The 14777-nt window shown below is 34.7% G+C and overlaps 1 protein-coding gene across 13 annotated transcripts in view; it reads right to left on the minus strand.

The window, feature by feature from the left end:
* The window catches only part of CDH18 (cadherin 18), a 501066-nt gene that overhangs the window by 139517 nt on the left and 346772 nt on the right, over positions 1 to 14777 (minus strand). The window lies entirely within an intron of this gene.

Consider the following 14777-nt stretch of genomic DNA (forward strand, 5'->3'; position numbering starts at 1 on the left):
AAAGATTAAAGAACTGTTTGTCTTCTTTAATTCTTCCATCTCAGTACAAACTGGTCCAAGTGGAAAAATATCTAGGTTTCTCTCAAATGTTTATTTGCAACATGTGTTGTGCTGAAAAGAGCCCCTGAGAATCCCTGCTTAAGACAATGCCTACCACATTAATGAGAGATTCATGAGCTGAGCATGATGCCCTTCTCTCTTCTCCATTCCTACTAGGAAATCATCTCCACAACATGTGGTTTATTCCACAAAAGCATTTCCAATTAGAATAAATGCGATTCATCACCTAGGTTACAACTACAGGGCTTGGGAGAGTGTATTTCTGCAGCTATGTCTATAATAATTTATAAAAGATATCAAGGGAGCAAAATCTAGCTGGACAATAGTGGACTTTCTCTTTTCTTGGGACCTGCTATAGGTATTTCTCTTTCAGATTAATTTGACAGAGAGGAGGATGACACTAAGCAATGTAGATGCAAGCCAACCCGTGTTTTGCTCACCAGTTCAGATCCAACTTGTGTGACCTTGGGAAGTCATCTCAAACCAGATCCCTAGGAAGTGTGCGGCCATTTCATTTCAAAGAGATGCCACAACCTCTGCCATGACTACTGCAAGAACATGCTTACGCTAGAGGGTGAGACACTCACGTGCTGTAGCAATGTGAATTAATAGCTTAAACACAAAATTTGGTGCTACTTTTTCCTCTGCTCTGTTGGTCAGAGACAGAAAGATGCAACGCTGCGCCAGTCTCTTAATTTAAAAAGAAATACAAAGGCATTGCAAACTGAAACATGATTACCATAACATAAGAAATAAGCATTGAAAAGAGATACAAGGGAAATATGCCAAACATTAGAACACAGGTTTCTGATATCTGTATGAGAGGTTTTAACTATGATTATGAAAATATTACTGAAAATGTTTTTTAATAGATCTTAGTTTCCATGATAGTCTGATGATTATATATTGATCTGTGATATTAATTGTTTAACTATGATTAAAAGAACCTTTTTTTCTCTTCTTTAATTGTTCCAACTTGCTTCCCTAAGCAGTCTCACATTAGACCCCAAACACTATTTTAAATATTCCTTTGCAGACCAATATTTTGCCTAGTCATCCTCTAGATACTAGTGCAGCTTGCACTTACCACATAGCCCTCTCTAGCCTGACAAGGTTTCCCCCACCCTGCCCACGGCTCAGGACCTCCTTGAAGCACCCAAGGGGCACCAGTCTCTACCCCAGCAACGCTGCAGCAGAGCTGGTCTCCAGCTCCCCATAGCCCTGCCCTTCCCAGCATCAGCTTGGCTCCATCTCCAGGGAAGTGCCTGGGGCAGGGACTGCCCTGATAACCCTGATTCCCTGCTCCTGGCTGGCTTGATCATGACCTACCTGGGGGAATCTTCAGTGTCCCAGTCCCAGGGAGCTTCCTCATTCTGCTGATCCCCGACAGCAACATTTCCAATCCCCCAAACTGCAGTCAATGCAGGCTTCTGAATTCCTTTTAGAAATGTGGTTTCTATCCTAAGTGGTGGGCTGGCTTCTGCAAATATTGCTGCTGATTTGGTTATGCTTCTACAAGGATATATCTATTAAATATTCTGTCCAGAACTAGAAGCTTCCAGAAAGTATTTAATTTTCATCCTCTGCTGGTCATCCTCTCCTCTCCTTATTTCTCTGAATTTTTTAGGGGAAGAAGAAACTGAAAATAATAGTCAATGGGCACATCTGGAATGTCACCTTTATCAACCCAGAGGGCTATACTTGACATACTTAATAGCAAGCTGCATTAAGGATAATTTATGATGGTTCCTCAATCTTTAGCTAGCCAATATCATCACTGTATGACTGATTTTGCAGAATAGCAACCAAGGTGTCCTTGTTTTGCTAAGACTTCAAATTTTATTTTCATCAGTCCATTTAAATGCTTAATTTTCTTTTAGTATTCATGCAGAAACTGTAGAAGGGCTACATTAACCAAAGGCATGATTTGAAGAGTTATATCAAATATTTCAGTTAATGAATTTTATGAATAGTCATATATTAATTTTGATACCATGAATCTTTAAATACTTTTTTTTTATATACCAGCATATTAACTGGTGGATTCACAGACTGAAGGTTAATTGCCCAGATACTATAGCATTTTACTGTTAGTAACTGCAAAATGATAGGGTGACTACAAGCTAATCACAAACCCAAACATCAAGTGTCTGCTTCTTAGTCACTGGCCTTATCACTACCAATCAACTTCATGCATTTTCATTGTTTAGCTAATGTTGAGCCACTTCATACATCCAAACATTTAAAGATACCTAGTTGTTAAGCAAATGACCACATACAGGCAGAAACTACTGGACAGTATAGAAGCAGGGCCCAATGGGAAAGAAGCACATCAGTAAGTACCACAAAACCAATAAAAAAATTAAGAAGAAAGATAACATTTTGCTTCTACTGGGAATGTGGAACGCTAACAACTCATAGTGATTATCATGTTCCCCTGTGATTTCCTAAGGAAAACAAGCCGCAACCAGGAAACCGTGCCTGACCAGAAGAGAAAGAAGCCTGGATAAGAGAGGCAATTGTAAAGCAGAATTGTTCATTAGTGATTTAGCTGTGTAACTGCTTCCCCCATTTTTCTTTGATTCAATAATTTGGTTATGTGGGTGGCATTTTAAGTGGGTTAGTTACAACTTCTACAATATTTTAATTGGATTACCAATAAATTCTTGATATGGATATAAGATATATCTTGTTCTGTTAAGAAAAATAAATATGAAGAGGTTCCCTTACATATACTAAACTCAAATCCAAGGTTGATTTGAAAAAATCAAGAGCTGTTGCACTAACCTAATGAATTTAATCAGAGTAGAAGTGGTTATGTACATATAAACTTTGAGTACTTTGAAATAACTGCAAATAATTAAAAATTATTGCTGAAAAATTATAAATGACAAAAATAATATGAACAGAATTCCAAAATCAAAACCTAAGTTCTGGTAGTGACACTATCATTATATCTTTTTAATTAAATATTGTCGTCTGTTCAGGGAGCACCACATTTTTTCAAGGAAAGCACTAGAACCCCCTCTTCTCGATTCTGTTGTCATTGCCTATAAGTTTAACTTGACAAGAGGGTCCCAGCATAACTCTACTGCAGCAAAGTCTACCAACCCAGAGGAATGACAAAATTATCCCCAAACAACATAAGCTATGAGATTTAGAAAACCATAGAGGAATATATTAAAAAGTATGTAGCATGTTACTTTACTTTTATTACACAGAACTGTTTAATGTGTCACTAAAAACTTCTAAATGTAGATATGTATAATGGTAGAACACTAAAATACTGAGTAAAAATATTTTAATCTGCTATCTAATAATAACTGCAGTCATTTTGACTTCCTTTGATGTTTATGTAGACAAAATATTTCATTTAAAAGAAATTATACAATAACATATTAGTAGCAAAAAATACATATAAAATTTTTCTGGATGGTGCATACTGCAAAATCAAAGTCTAGCTGATACTACTGAAATGTTCATTGTGCCTATGCAGTAAAAGCTTCATTAGATTTGCCACAGACTTGCTTGCTTTGGTCTGAGTTATAATATATATTTTAATGAAAGACACTGCTCTGGGCAATGTCACATGTTTTGATGGAATTTTCAGGGGGTATCATTAGCCCGGGAGATAACTATTACCCATATCAGTGTCCGCAAATTGAGAAGAAGCTATTCCACACCCTTGTCAAACAGAGGAAGAAAATACAGAATCACAGTTTCCCCCATCTGCTGAATGAGTTTTCTGAGACAGAAGAAGAATAATTGGATTGCAATCATCCAGGAAAAACACAACTGAAACAGTATTAACTTCACAACATAACACTGCAGCAAACAAACAGCTGTTCTCGAAAGATGTGCTTATCTGAAGTTAGCTCCTTTGTTGCAGCTATTTACAAGTGTGTAATGACAGAAGAATGCAGGTACATAGGCAATCACATCTGAAACAACATCAAGTGTACTAAAGCTACCACAAGTGGTCAACATTAACTTCTATTTTCTCTCTATACAAAAGGACTCCAGCAAATGACAAACCAAAAAACTAATCCTAAAACACCACAGTAAACGTTTATGTATAAACCCATCATTTTGTTTTCAAAGAACACTATGTATTTTCAAGAAAAAGAGAATCCAAAATTGTTCTTTCAGTGTACTATGTGTCTAAATGTATACAGAAGATAAACAACTCCACTCTGGCGAAGTTTTCATCTGAACTCTCTTCACAGCAGTAAGCTTTCATTTCAGACATCTTTTACTTGGGAAAATGCTATGATGGGCACAGAAACTATTCTCTTTTCCAGCGAGTACGATTTACACAGTATATTTGTTTAGATGTTTTTAAGTGTTTCACAGCCTTGAACTGAACCAAATTTACTGAGAAATAAGAAAACAATTCATATTTAAAAAGCCCCAAACCAGATTCTAGTCTGTCCAGTCGTGACAACCCTAAAAAATGCTGACCTTTGAAACTCCCAGAGAAAGAGTGCGGGGAGGTAGATTCTTGATGCCCTAAAAAAATTATTCCTGGAAGGCAATAGAATTTCAGAACATTTAGAAACTCATCTTTTCTATTCCTTTGGAAAAAACATCATCAATTTTTTAAAAAAGAGGAAATTACACCATGAGAGATGCAAGTTAGGCTTCAAATTAATGTTTCATTCAGCCAAATAATTCTCAAGATCTAGGCTGGATTTTTTCTAGGTTTGTTCATATGATAGCCAAAAGTCTAACTCCAATGTGTATGAACAAGGAGTTTATGCACATATTGATGATATACTACTTCATAGCATTGTGCTCTTGCAATACATGACTCCTTTCCCCCGTCTGATGTTACTAAGCCATGCAGAAAACTGTATTTCATGCTCTTAAGACAAATTCATAAAACAGAGTGTTCTGCAGTTTTCAGCATCTCCTCACAGTTACTGTCACCAAATCACACTTTACAATCAATAAATCTGTAATCATGGTAATAACTTAGATTCCCAGATCCATGTAGGAGGGCCATAAATTTGTCTGAATTTGAATCCAAATGACTTGATGATACTCTGTTACTAAAATAAGCCGTGGCCACACGTCATCACCATTGGAAGAACAATGTTTTGTTTTAGATTGAGTTATTAAATTATAATAAATAATTTAATATAAGCCAGTATAAATCACGTCTAAAAATCTCACCATTCCTATAAATGGGTACAAGCATACAGTGAAAGTGTTTCAGTTCATGGTACTACTTTCTAGCATGGGCTCTGGAAACCTCTAATTTACTTAGACCACCAAAGCACTGGGTTTACATTTGTTTGTAAATGCCGGACCGTTCAGCTACATAGTCACGTTACACATCAAAGATGCAAAAAGTAGTCCTACTTACCAATATTATAACTTGCATTATCTGGTGAAGTAAGCCTGCTTTCATATGAAAAGATGTTTGCTTGGGACACCGAAAAGGTCTAGGTCAGAAAAATGGTAAGTGCATATACTCTTTAGAAAGACCCAAGAGATACAAAAGTTCCAGACTTGGAAAATCACTGATGCAACAAAAAGCTATTCGTCACTGAAAAACATTACACATTTGTGACAAAGATTGAGTAAAAACAGAGTTACTGTTTCCACACACTGTTTCTGCAGACTTTCTACAGGTGCTTTTGACCTTCATGCCTGGTGCTTGCTCAGTCAAGCTACTCTCATGGCAGTATTTTATTTTGTTTTTTAGTGTGCAAAAAGAGAGAATCAAGCTCTGCTTTTCCTTTCCATTTTCAGTACAGAAGACAAAAAAGGAACACATCCATTTTAATAGGATCTTGCAAAAACAAAAGGCATATATGCCTTTACTGAATAGGAATGCCAACCTAAGGATTATTTAGATTTTTCCAAATGAGAAAGAACTATCAGTTCTCTAAAACAGTGATCAATGAATTTTATATTACTGATCTCCATGCACTCTCCTGATTTTAGTGAGAGTGATAGAAATAGCTCACTGGAACACATAGCTGTAAGTGTAATAGTACTCAAACTCACTTTTTGAAAGTACAGTTCATTTGCTTGTTTGTTTGATAGTGCTACAGCTAATACTGTTTACTCTATGAAAGATCAGCACATTAATTTTTAAGCTCTGGAAAAACAACTCTGCTGGGTACTGATGTGATATTCTAAATTAATTCTTTTTACTTTGCTCTTCCTAAACAATACTGTGAAGATAAAAAGTAAATGTGTGATTTTCTGATATAGTTTTTGTGAGCTGTGTAAAATCAACTAGAGGAAATTTTGTGCCAGGGACTTGATTACTTACTAAATTACAGAGTTTGATTAGGAAAAAAAGTATTATGTGGAAAGGATCAAGGAGAGATAATTAATTTACCAGCTTCCTTTTATCCCATCCTTCCAAAAATCTTTCACACATTTTTGGTTTCGATCTCTTTGAAGTTAATTTGTTGAGAAAATTGTAAGACTGTGGAAAGAAAACAGGTTAGCTACTGTCCAATGGGTTCTATTTCAGGTGAAAAAGGTGATTCATTCTAAAGAAACTGAAAAGAACCCACTACCATGTGTCATCAAGAACTGCATATATCATCATTTCAAAAGGATTGAATCTCCATATTTTTGTGAGCTCTGTATCAACTCATGTTAATGCTTTTTCCAGGTAAAAGAAATACATGTTTTCATTATTGAGGGAATTTGTTTGTAACTTTATTTGTTAAGAGTTCTTTGTAATATACTTTTAAAATATTAGAAAGTGATATCACAATATTGAACATCAGAATATTAATTTATTGGGGTCTTGATTTACTGCTTATACAGCATTAAACACATAAAGTAATTTTCTGGGTTTGCATCTGGAATGCCATTTAATCTCTCTCATGTGGTCTACAGTTTTTCTTCTTGTTGGTTGAAATTTAGATTTGTAAAAAAATTGCTTTTTTCTGATCACAGATACTTTCCTTCTTCATATAAGGCAGAACTCTTGCTGTTTGCTAGAAACAAAAAGTACTAGATGACATGGGAAAAGAACTCTGCATCATCACATTGAAGAAATGTTTCCACAGATTTAAAAATCACCCATGACTCAAAATCCATTGATAATGGAAAATCGTTGCTACTTTCAACAGCTTTGTTGTATAAGTCAGACAAATGTTCATGTTTACAGCAGAAGCCCCGTCCACAGATATAAGTCATGTAATGACTGCAATAAAGAAGTGACAAAGTGATCCTGTTACAATGATAACTATGCTTTTACAAGTAGGAATAAAGAAATACAAACATAGCAATGATATGTGAATGGCAGTGAATGGAAATGTAAACAATTGTCCTTAGCTTTAGTATGCTTTTTATGGACTGTTACAAAAGCTTTCTGGATCTTGCATGAATGTAAACTGGGGAAATTTAGGAATCTTTTTGCATATTTCCCTACTTCACATAAGTATTGACAAGAAGAAATACAATTTCTGAGCTGAAGGGTTTTTTTAATCAGGTAATTCCTACCAATGAACACATTTTTTCCAAAGGGCTACTGTGCTACTGCTTCTGTATTCCTCCACAGAGTTACCATGACGCCCATCAGTCCATAAATATCTGTACTGCCACTACTGTAAGGTTTGGATTGTAAGACATAATAAATCCCTAATTTTTTACATTTAGTTCAGTACAACTTCTGGACAAGTAAAACACAAGTTCTGAAAATGTTTATAAATCAATTTTATATTACAATTTATGACTGACTGGCATTTTGAGTTAACAGCACTCCTACAGAGGCCTCGTGTAACGTGTAATCTTTTGCTACTTTTTCCACCTGACAGTGTAATTGCAAGTACTGCATGATATCTTCTTGGCACAGTACAGATAATTTCTATCTTTTCATGGACAACACCTATTCTTCAATATGACTGACAACACACAGCCTAATAATGAGGATAAGAAAGTATGCTAGGTTTTTGAAATAGTAACCAAAGAGACCAAGCCCTCCAAATTTCCAGAAATTAACATTTAAATTTGAAAAATGCTTAATTGTTTCTGTGTTTAATTCACAAAATTCCCATTTCTAAAAGCAAATGTGGTATATTTTTCTATAATGGGATATACAAGAAGTATCCGCAGATGAGATTGTGATGTAAATTGTGTAATATTTGATATTCTACTATTGTTCTAGTTAAAGTTACATTAAAATTCTACCATATGTTTAAAAACCATGGAAAGTGGGCTGAAGAATTTTTCTTACATAGCTTTAGATAAATGGACATTTTAAAATGAAATAAAATGTTCTTCTCAAAGTTCTAAATTTCTCACTGAAAAAATATTTACGCTCTTTGCTGTCCATTGTAAAGTCATACATGGACAGCATGTATGTATACTTGAACTTGTTCTCATTTTTCTGTAGGAGAGATATATCCTGACCATGGAAATATCTTGAATTTATCACAAGAAAAACCTAGTGGAGAACTACTTTTTTCCCGTCACCCTTTGATAGTGTTTAACATTTCAACAAAGCAAGTTAGAGGCTCATCGATTTACTGAAACAAACAGCAATATATTCTGCATGTTACTCTTAACACAAAATTTATGTTTCTGATTTAACACTGTCCTATGTTCATCATCATCTAATTCAAATGTGTAACACTAATGTTCTCTTTCTGTACACTTAAAGAGTCCCAGACACAGTGTTCCATTCACTGCTATCACTTATTAAAATAAGAGATAAAAAGTCTGTTAAACCGTGATGTCAACGACACATGAAAATTTAAATATAAGCTCATAGCATTTAAATTTTTTGCTTTATGATATGGAGAATTTTGGAAGGGCGATTGAGTGCAAAACTCTGCAGCAAATAGAGAGTTATAGAAACATGCAACAGGAAATTTTCTAATAGAAAAAATCCCAAATTAAAACTGTTTGCTTTTAGAATTAAGGTGGACAATGTGGAATTTTCATTGAAGTAAATAATTCAAAGGAGCTCTCTTTCTCAGGGCCATCTGTGTTTCAGCCTTTCCTAAACACATCCAAAGGCTCCGCGGGCAGGCAATAAACGCATTTTCAGTTTAAAAACATGACCTGCCCTGCCCCAGCAAAATATCCACATTTAATTCTATGAAGGCAGATGCACACCTTTTTATATATACAGCACACATGCAATCCTGGTCCACTTGAAAAGACAGTTTAGAATACTTCACTCCCATTTTGCCTTTTCTTTTGAATAGGGAATTAAGACAATTTGCACAATTCTACATTAACTTTTAATATAAAGAAGAAAGCTTCCAGCACTGAGCTTAAAGCACAGGACATGGCTGTGATAATGGCTTTGCAGAAAGACACCAAGGACATGGACATTTAGTAAAGTATGAGTTTGCATGCCATTTATTTTCTTCCTGGAAGTGGTGCTTTCAGTATCATGCTGTTATTCAAATTAACATTTGAAGGGAATACTTGCAAAATTCTCAAAATGCAAAATTTAATTAATAGTAAAAATCTAGAAAGGGGTTTCATAGCCCACAGTACATTGGGATTATTACACCTAGTTACAAATTAATTCCATTTTATTCTTACTGTTGTAATGTTATAGCTTTACCTATGTCTGTGTAATTTTACTTCATACACTATAGACACACCTCATGCTGTTTTGTGAGTTTTGTATTTTTTCAAGTTTTATTTGGTCTCAAAACTCTCCTTGGTAAAAATGAAGTCCTGTGAAAACAGAAAGCAAAATACTACCTGACATTAAGTCAGCAAATTTCTTTCTAGTGAATATGAATTTTTGCTACCTATTCCTGACAACAGTAAGCATGGGCTACTATATATAGATACATCTAACAACAGGTTTTCAGATAGCTTTCAATTTCAGTTCCAGTATGTATTCAGTAACAAATGGAAGACTTTTTTCAGACTAATCTGGTCATGAAAAATATTCTCATCACTCCAATTCTGGATAATGCTCTCCAATAATAATAACAAAATTAAAAATAAAATATTATTTTTTATGGTAGAGGAACAAAAGTTTCCATGGCCGTGCTCCCCTATCTCACAAAACAGAAGAAGAGAGAGGGGATATTTCAAAACCTTGGCTGATGAGGTATCCAGACTAGATTATGAAATACTACCTACTAACCAAATCTTTAAAATACCTTCTTTTCTGACACCCTATATATGTTCTCCAAGGAGTCTCTGCAGCGAAAAGGATATCTTTCTTTGCAAAAACTGCATTTGCTCAGGAGCTTCAGAAAAAAAATCAATTGGGCCCTAGAATGTTCAGTATGAACCTTACCACACCAGGGAATCTTGGGACATTTTCTGATGTCCTATGCATTTAAAACCTATACATTAAAAAATGATGTTAAGATAGATGAACATTTCTATCTGATTAGTTCTGGATATGATTTCATTTTAGTTAGTGATGATTCTACTTACTCTCCTCGAACATCTCTACCTTGTTCATGGAGTTTCAGTAGTTAATATACAAGTACCTCTGACTAGGGACCATTACCTCAGACAAAAATAAACAAACAAAAACTGCAAAATAACTCCTCCACAAAACTACAAAACTCCACCACCATCCCCCCACAAAAAAACCCCAAATACATTAAAAAATGAAAGCATGAGAGAAAATGAATGAAGAAATGAATGAATGAACAACTGAGATGATGCGAAAGAATACTGATTAAATGAGACAAAGTAGACAAAACTCTGTTAGAAAAGGTTTAGTCATAACTGATCTCATAGCTGACTACCATTATGGAATAACTAATCTCTTGATGTTTCTTCCTGACCTAAAATTCTCTGTCCTTTTAAAAAACATTTTAGCTATTTCATGTATAAATCACCTCCTTCTAATGTGTGATCTTGCCTTGATTAAGGATAGGTAAACTAGTTCAATTCTAAGAATAAATTAGACTCTAACTTTTAATGGTAGTATTTATAAAGGGTTGAAAAAGGGTCTATTTTTTTGCAGGGAATCATTATTTCACTGTATATCAGCAACACTTAATTTGTCTTGCAGACACTAATGCTGAAATACTACAGCGACACATTTTTCTTGAATCAAAAAAAATCTGCAAAAAAGCCCAAGCATCTTGAAAGAAAGGTTGTTCTAGTTCAAATTTCTTAAGAGGTACAAGGCTTGAAAAATAACATATTTATCAATTTTCTTATCTTTCATGAAATAGCTATTTATGTTTAAGGTTAGTCCCATATGAATAAGGGGCTTACATAAAAAAAATAATATGTGCTCATACCACTAATGTTAGTGTTTAGAGCATTTATCATGTGCTAATTACTCATATTTCTTAATCATATATATATACATATATATAACAGGGCAATACTCTGCTGCACTCTGTACAGGTTTTATCCACACTATAAGGTCACCAGAAGAACTTCATCACTTCTGAGAAAAACAACAGAAGTTTCTACTGAGGTGAGGCTTAATTATGGAGGAACTTTTAAAGAAAATAACATATTTTGAGCTCATGGGGTTACATACTTATTTGTTATATGTGTCATTTTATCTCTTGCACATCATCTCTGCGGAGTGTTGAGACTTGCCCAAATGTTTGGTGACCCTCCCATTAAGAGGAATTTCATCTTTTCTCATTTTTAAGCAAATCATGCCAAAAGCTTCTTTCCCTTTTGCAGCTATGAAGCAGGACAGAAAGGAACAATGCTAATGCTCTTGGACACATGTATTCTGATGGATAACTTAGAAACAGTATTTTATACTTTTTAAATAATTTATAAAAGGACAATGTTAAACTGTGAAAGATAATGTCAGTCAGTAGGACTACTCAACTAATAGATTAGTATTGAAACTGTAACAATAATGACTTTATTTAAGTAACAATCCTTTCCACTGTTGTGGCAATCTGAAAATCACAGACAGGTGACAGTGTAATTTAAATTAGGATCATCATTATGGTTCATAATTGCAGAAGAAATTTAACAGCAAATAAATGGTGAAGCCAAAACTGATTTATAGCCTTACCCTCCTGTCATGGTCCTCATGCTTCCAGCTCTGGCTGTCAACTCCATCTCATCAAGTTCTCTTGCACATAATTGTTTCTTGTCCTTTCTACCTGTTTTGTGTAATGACTCACTACAGATCCATATGATGTTATTCTTGCTGTCCTGAGACCTAAGAGTCTGCTTAGGGACTTAGGAGTACCCTTTATCACTGCTCTCTGCTGTTTCTCCTCCTGATTCCAGATGCTGTCTCCCTCCACTGCCATCCTGCCCTTGGAAAACTTATAATTTCTCAAGGCAGAGGAAAAGAAAAGAAAACAAATGTTAATAGGCAGTTTGACTTCTTTTAACATTTGGGAAAATAAAACTGGGGAAAAAATAGTAAGCGGCCCAAATTTTAATAAGCAAATGCACAAAATAAAATAACTCTACAGAATATTAATATCCAATGTAAAAAATATCATGTCAGAATCTGATCCATATTCTTGACATCTTTGACAAAACAGGAAAAAAAAGGAACAGTGAAATTTATACAGAATACAACACTAGTCTCTTGTCACACATTTCTAATTTCTAATAGTTCAAGAAAGAGAAGAAAACCTCTTCTGCTATAATGTACATTCTATTTTCCAGTTAAATGCAGAGATGAACCGGGGCTCATTTCTCCTCCCTGATGTGGAGGTTCATAAGTATGTACAAATGAATGTCTTTAGTACTCAATTTCTCTCCTTGTCAGGGAACTAAGTTCACTATTAAAGGCACTTGAAACTCACCTAATCAACAAACATGATGGTTAATTAATTAATCAAGGTGTATTTGTTGTATGTCTCATGTGTACAATTAATTCAGCCACATAGCTTCTCAGTGTGTCCTCTGCTGGGCATCCCAGCTCTGTAGAATGGGTGAAAATTGTCCCTTTACACTCTTTGAAACTCGCAGTGGATGAATAACAGATTCTTTTATCCATTATCTCACCCAGATCCTGCTACCTCCACATAACAAAGACCTTCCAGAAGTCAATTCCAAATTTAGCTTCTGATTGTCAGCTGAATGTTAATATAAACGATAAACCATTGTTGCAATGCTCAGGAAATTTTCTGAAGTCAGTCAGGGTTCTGTAAAGTTCCCAGAAAGTAAAAATACTGATTATGATGAAGCCCAAAGCTTTCATAGTTTAATTTCATTTTTCAGAACTCTTAATATTTCCGATTTGGAACTCTTTTGTTTTAACTTGAAAAACAACGAGAAAAAATATAAATGTAGGCAAATCTTAGTGATCTGAATGTACGACAACTTCATAGGAATTATAAAAATTTTTCTCCGTAGCCATCAAAGACAAGCCATCCATTTTATTCTCATAGATGAGCATTTTAATTTGTTTCAAAACTCATACATGTCTCATATAACTAATGTAAAGCATAAAAAGATCTATATTCCTCAAAGAGGGACAGAACTGAAAACATCGACCCAAATCAGAAGGCTTTCAAAAAAGTGATAAGTATAAAAAGTGATAAATACCCCAAAGGGTGACCAAACAAGTTCTTTGTAATTTTATGCCTGAAATCTGGCTGATCTGAGATTAATCTGTACAGACACTGCATAGTGGCCATTTGAGTAAATTCTTTCAACACTTGCACTTTCTCTTGCTCCTGTAAACTCTGTTCTGTATTTCCCGTGCACTTTTTCTCTATACATGATATTATTCAATGACTAACAAAATAGAAACCAGGTTTGTCACATGTCATCTTTAACTACATATGCTTCCCTAAAGCATCTTACTATACAAAACTATAGTATTCATATTTTTCCCTCTGGGAGAATTTCACAGACTAAACTCATAACTGGTTTCTGTCAGAAACTCTTCAGACGGTGCATGAAATAGACAGCAACTAGGACACAGACTTCGACATACAATTACATTGTATACAATTCTCCTTGATTCTCTACAGATGTGGCTAAACCATCGAATACAATTTAGAGAAAAAATCCAATGATTTTCCATTTACAACAACTGAGAAGCCAGTCTGTGAAATTCAGATTATTGTCACATTAGCATGGTTTGCTAGAGGTTTTCAGAAACCGCATAAACCTCTTTAATATGTTAATTTTACATTAGATGTTATTAATTGCCATATGAGATGCTACACCTACTATCTAGTAAGGTGCAGATCTCCAATACTTAAGTGCTTATGTTCTCCTGAAACAAGACAACAGAGATACAGATTTCTCTCTGCAAAATATTTGCACATAGAAGAAGAAGAAAAGGAAATGGAAGGTGCAGAGGCCTCTTTTGCACTGGGTGATTACCTCTTAGTTATAGGCTTCAGTTGACTGATGAACATTTCAGAGTGAATTGTGAACATTTCAGTGTTAATTCTCTTGTTTTGTGTTCTTGGTTTATACCTTCAGACATATATGAGTAGATACTGGTAACAAGTCTGCATCTGTTTGATGTAAAAAACCTTTACCTGTTGTGGTGACAAAATGCAGGAAAACCAACTGCCATTCAATGCATATACTTTTTTTTAATAATTTTTAAAAAAATTAATAAATGCTAGGATGGGGAGAATGGTCTTCTTGTTATATGCTGAACTATTTCTAAAACTAAGATTCAGAAACATGCTGTGAAGGTGAACTAAATAATCTCAGAAATCTTTGGACCTTAGACTGTAGGCAATACAAACCAAAATCATTCACATTTTTCCTATCTTGCTCCCCATTAGCAATTCATGCAGCTGTAATATTAATGTAACACATAGTCTTGAAACATACATTATCTT

Source organism: Pseudopipra pipra, chromosome 1 (genome assembly GCF_036250125.1).
Source record: "Pseudopipra pipra isolate bDixPip1 chromosome 1, bDixPip1.hap1, whole genome shotgun sequence".
Lineage (NCBI taxonomy): Eukaryota > Metazoa > Chordata > Aves > Passeriformes > Pipridae > Pseudopipra > Pseudopipra pipra.